Source organism: Zingiber officinale, chromosome 11A (genome assembly GCF_018446385.1).
Source record: "Zingiber officinale cultivar Zhangliang chromosome 11A, Zo_v1.1, whole genome shotgun sequence".
NCBI classification, from domain to species: Eukaryota; Viridiplantae; Streptophyta; class Magnoliopsida; order Zingiberales; family Zingiberaceae; genus Zingiber; species Zingiber officinale.
In genome coordinates, this window is record NC_056006.1 from 60,067,892 (window position 1) to 60,073,650 (window position 5,759).

Consider the following 5,759-nt stretch of genomic DNA (forward strand, 5'->3'; position numbering starts at 1 on the left):
AATAATCTTAACAAAATTTTTAAAAATTTTTAGAAATTATTTTGGAATTAATCGGAGCTCGTACGACATATTTAGAGGGGATGTACTTATGGGATCGAGAAAAGTCTATTTGGAATTTTCAAAGGTGGAAGTTGATTAATTTGATTAACATATAGTTGAATTAATCAAAGCCTAAATTATAAATATTTAACCTAATTCCTCATCCCCTAATTCCCGATCCCTTCTCCCCTCACCTCGCGATGCCGCCCCCGCCTCCTCCGCCGACCTCTTCTTTCCCCGATCTCGCTGAAGCTCCTCCTCCCTTTCCCTCTTGCGATTTTTCCCTTGGTAGATCGCCGACCACCGCTCCTCTCTCGATCCCGTCGCCACCACCGAATCGCCGTTGCGTGGTCGTCCCTCTGCTAGCCACGGACACCAAGTGCATGTCGGAAGCCTTCATTTTTGTGCTCGTGCCCTTGCCCCAGCCGCTCACTCTTGCGAGCCCTAATCACCCGATGTTGCTGATCGACGCTCGTAGCTGATCACCTGTCCAAGACGAGGTGCAACCTTGACACAGTAAGTAACCCAACACCTTGGTCCTGATGCGTTGCCGATCATCGCAATCAGCAGCTGCTTCTTCTTCCCCTGCACGAGAGCTGCCGACCGAGGAAAAGAGGCACTATCTCTAGGGGTCCAGCTATACTTTTTCTTCTCCTCTCGCCTTCAAGGTGCGATTGATAACTGGCTTAGAGTCACTCGATCACACTGAGAATAACCACTACCGGTTAAAGAATTGGGGATCATTTGAGGTGAGTAATGTTTCGGTCGTTAGGGTTTTATCAATTTATTGATGTACAATTGGTTTAGGACTGATTCTTGGAAGGATTGATGTAGGGATGCTCTTTGGTAGCTGTCGGGCAGAGGCTTGTAAGGCTGTGAGTTTTTGATTTGCTGCTATACCTCAAGGTAAGTGATTTTCAGTGAGGTATCTCTGTTATTTCCATTAGTAGGTTGCTAAATTGGATTTTCTAAGGGGTGTAGGGTTGTGTTCTTGCTTAGATCAATTAGTAGTGAATGGTTGTTCATGTGTGGTTAATGGAGTTGATTTCAGATTTCTTGTGGTGGTTGGGTGGTTAATTTAAGTTTATTGTGAGGTAGGATTGATTCATTTGTGTGTTTGGAGATTAGTGTACATTTTGTTGATGATTTGGTTGTTAAGTGATGATGATGCTAGGTTTGATTACATGTGGTTACTAAATATGAATGTGAATTGGAAGATGAAATAATCGGTTTTGATTGGGGATTAGTGAATTTTGTTGGATGATATGATTAAACTTAAAATTAATCAATTGCATGAATTGAGTATGTTGGATTTAAGTTGAATTGACTTATTAGTAAATGGATTGCTATATGAATCAATTCAAGAGTTGATAAGGTTGGGATTAGATTTGGATTTAGCTAGTTGTTGATTATAAAATTAGTTAAATTGTATAATATATGATTTGTAGGACGTTGTTTCGAGATGAGCACTTCGACACGGGGGTTTGTTTAGCTCGATCTATATTAAAGGTGGGTACTTCTTACTTTGACTCTTTAGTTCTTTGAACTTAGTGCATGAGCTAACTTTGGTTAGAAACGGCTTTTACCTTGACTCCACTCTTATTTTTCCTGCGCTTGATACTTCCACTCGATCTTTGAGATATTCATCTTTATATCTATACAGTCTCTCATTGTTATCCATGATAGGTAGCATGCAGATACTAGATACCATGGTTGTATGCTTTAACTGTTATTTATTTAAGTATCGTATTGAGCATGTTGACTTCATGTAACATACCTATTTTTTTTTTTGCTTATATTGGTATGATGACTTGTTTATTTATGTACCGTATCGAGCATGATGGCTTCATGTAGCATACCTAATTTCTGCTTATATTTGTATGATGATTGTTGCATCTTACACATCATGTCATTGCATGCATGTCAATGACAAATTCTCCCTTGTGGTCGAGAGAGTCGTTGACTAGGGTCGCACGCTCATCCACTTGAGAGAGTGGTAGTTGGAGCAGATGCCGCTTGTCCTGTCGTGCTCCCACTCGGTCACTCATAGGTAGTGATAGCTAGAGTTGCGAGCAGCAGGGACCCCCGTTGCAGACGTAGCTAGTTAGCTACTATGCAACTGTCCCCTCAGCCACTCGAGAGAGTGGTAGCTGGAGTGGTGTACAGTCTGTCATTGACCCGACCTCTTGACCATATAAGGGTCATGGTGCAGAGAGGTGGGCGGGAGTGACCATCCATGCATACGCTGTTATTATATTTGCTTTGGCTGCTGCTATTTACATATGTTTTTATTGCTTACTTATGTTGATGTGGTATACTTATGCTGTTATAGCTTACTGTTGTTGTTCACTTATGCGGATATGCTTACTTATGTTGAGATATACACTCATTGTAGGTGTTTAGACACTATTTATTTATTGGTAAAATGGATACATCTCACATATTTACCCTTGCAGTTATAGGCAGTTCTGTAGCAGGTTTGTGTCACCCCTGACCTTCTATTACCTAGCCTAGGATATGGTTTCAGGTATGGGCATTTATTATGATTTTATTTTAGTATATGCTATTTCCCTTATGAGACTGTATACTGTTGGCACTCTCTATTTGTAAGTTATGTGCATGCACTATCTTTCTTTTACCCGCTGAGTTTCAATACTCACCACCCCACAAATTGGTTTTCTTTCGCCAGGTATCAGGTAGATGAGTCATGGATGCTTGGAGAGATGTTGCTTGCCAGTCTTGCATTATATCTGAGGAATGATTTTGGTTTTTGTTTCTCTTTACTTGCATTTCGTATTCGTTGGATTTGGTGTTGTGAGAACTAACTATGTTTTGACACTGGTTGTGTGGACTTTGTATCTGCGATGTTTTGTGGACTCTGCATTTGTGGGTTTTTTTTCCGTTATTTCGTTGTGTTTTCAGTGCAGCCGTGTGGGTTGTTAGTGATATAAACTGTGTTGGTGTTGTTGTTTTGTTCTAGCCGAGTACGCTGTATTATATAAACTGTGTGGTTATGTATGCTCCAGCCGTGTGGGTTGATGAATATGTTATTATGTTGTTTGTGTATGTATATTGGTCTCAATTGTCATTGTTATAAGGGAGGTGTTGTTCGATTTTCGATTGGACACCCTTCCTCTCAGGCCGTGACAATTTTTGGTATCAGAGCATGGTACGAGTCAAATTATGGGCTTTGTGTTTTTGGGATTTCGATCTAGTTTTGATTTATGATTTTTGAGTTAATCTAATATCAATTTATTGGTATTAGAGTTAAGTTTTACGATGCCTATTTTCAGTGTTTCGATTTTGTTTGTAATTTAACTCCTCGATGTGACTTTCAAGTTTTTGAGACCAGGCAGCAGCAGGAATCTCCAAGCTATAGGAGGTATATGGTAAACTATTATCATATACTCCTGTTGTTACTTGATTAGTTATTTATATCACGTATGACCTGTGTTGTGTCGGTCAGTAGGAGGCCGACTTACTCTATTTCATGGAGATTCTGACCTTTGGGTTATTTGTATTTGGTAGGATAACCTAGAAGGTATATTTAGATAAATGACTCCCCATTGATATGGAAAAGTATATAGTTAGCTGCTTAACACATATGACGGTTAGCTATTTGTTGATAGTGCTCCTACCTTTGTGTGCGTTGCTCGTTACTAGAGGGTACTGAACCTCATGTGGAGCAATCATAGTATGATGTAGTGCAAGACAATGGTTAGTTGACTCAACTATCATTGTCTCCACAAGTAGCTCAAGACCTTGATCACATGATCATTTATTAAAGATCTTGAAGTCTATATTTCAAATTAAAGTATTCAATATTTTTATTGATAGTTATCTGAGAACATCTTATGGATATGATTATGAGATGTGTGGTGATATTCTCTGATGGGTAGACTTTTAGTTAGGAGGTTGAGTGACCATTTAGATTTAGATTTATAATTTTTGTATTGTGGATACTTGAGTATTTGGAAGGATGAGAATATGATTGGTTGTCTAACGGGAGATTTATGATAATAACCTCCCCCACTAGATATTGTCTTTGTAATAGTACGACATGGGCGTGCAATGTTGAACCATGGTGGGTATATCTAAGTTTATTGACAGTCGGTGTTGAAGGTTGGAGGCTTTCCTTTTTCTCTATCATTATTCGGGAGGCTTTGATATTACTATCTCTATAGGAGGTTAAAAAGTGATTGAGTTAGACTATGGAGGACGTAAGTTGTTTTATTTGAATGTGAGTGGTCTCCAAAAGCAAATGATTAAGATTGGAGGAGGATTACTATATTGGCCAATTTTAAAAATGTTAACATGTATGCTTTACTCGCATTAAGTTCCTATAGAAAAGTTGATTTGAGTGTCTTAACAAACTGGAATCTTCTAGTATAATAATAATAATAATAATAATAATAATTATTATTATTATTATTATTATTTCTCTTGTTTTCTCTCTTCGAGTTCATTTAAACATGTGGCATCACTTGTTGTATTTTTGTTAAGCTTTCTTCATTAATAGTATTGAATTATTAGAGAGGCATGCAGACATAATCATTGATAGTATAGAGTTGGATACGTTGTGGTTCAATTTATTGCATCAATAAAATTGACTTAAATACCTTTCTTTCAACTGAATGGAACTAGTATGTGTAATAGGCATACTATCGCCTTATCTTTGCTATTTGATAAGGATTAAGGTTTTGCAGTATGAACTAATTTGTTTTAGTTGAAGGAAAGCCAGTGATATACCTATTGGACTTAGGTAATTTTGTTGTGTAGTTTGTTGTGGCAAATGGGAATGATGTTGATGGTAGTGATTGATTGGTCCTACTATCTCTTTATAGCAGTGTAAATTTTCTGGAGTTCTTATTGTTATGTATGTTCGAGTCACTAAATAGAATAGTAAGTAGTGGAAGCATGGTGAGCTCATTACTCATCGAGTTATCATTATCCACTTTGAAGTGGATCATTTTATAGTTTTATAAGAAAATCTTTAATCCCTCAAGGTTAGGGATTCTTGGTTGAACTAGTAAATGAGTGTGTTGCTTGGTTGTTATCCTTGGATGAGGATCCTTGAGTTGAGTAGTAAATTTGGGATCAAATTTTTATTAATAGAGGAGAATGTAAAATACTGTACCAAATAATAATTAAATAATAAGGTTTAATATGCTAATAATCTTAACGGAAATTTTTGGATTTTTTAAAAATTTTTCTGGAATTAATCGGAGCTCGTACGGTGTATTTAGAGGGGATACACTTATGGGCTCGAGAAAAGTTTATTTGGAATCCCAAAGGTGGGAGTTGATTAATTTGATTAACATATAGTAGAATTAATCAAAGCCTAAGTTATAAATATTAAACCTAATTCCTCATCCCCTAATTCCCAATCCCTTCTCCCCTCACCTCACGACGTCGCCCTCGCCTCCTCCGTCGACCTTTTCTTTCCCCGATCTCGCCAAAGCTCCTCCTCCCCTTTCCCTCTTGCGATTTTTCCCTCGGTAGATCACTGACCACCGCTCCTCTCTTGATCCCGTCGCCACCACCGTGCGTAGTCGTCCCTCGCGGTCGCCATGCCCTCGCGCGACCGTCACGCGTGTCATCGCCGCGACCTCGCAACCTCCCGAGCCGCACGCCGCCGACGATCTCTCCCTTGTAGGTATGGATTAGTGTTTATTTTGGTAAGCTAGCATAAGGGTTCGGGTGTTGCTGGAGGAGTCTTG

General features: G+C 38.7%; 1 long non-coding RNA gene across 2 annotated transcripts; it reads left to right on the forward strand.

The window, feature by feature from the left end:
- The first annotated feature begins 212 nt into the window (after positions 1 to 212).
- LOC122032503 lies at positions 213 to 3,011 on the forward strand. 2 transcript variants are annotated; one of them, XR_006126112.1, is made up of 4 exons: positions 213 to 788; positions 874 to 1,548; positions 2,496 to 2,566; positions 2,729 to 3,011. It is a non-coding gene; the product is annotated as an uncharacterized LOC122032503 (long non-coding RNA). The 2 variants fall into 2 exon arrangements; XR_006126111.1 differs by having other exon boundaries at positions 874 to 2,566.
- Positions 3,012 to 5,759: the final 2,748 nt, after the last annotated feature.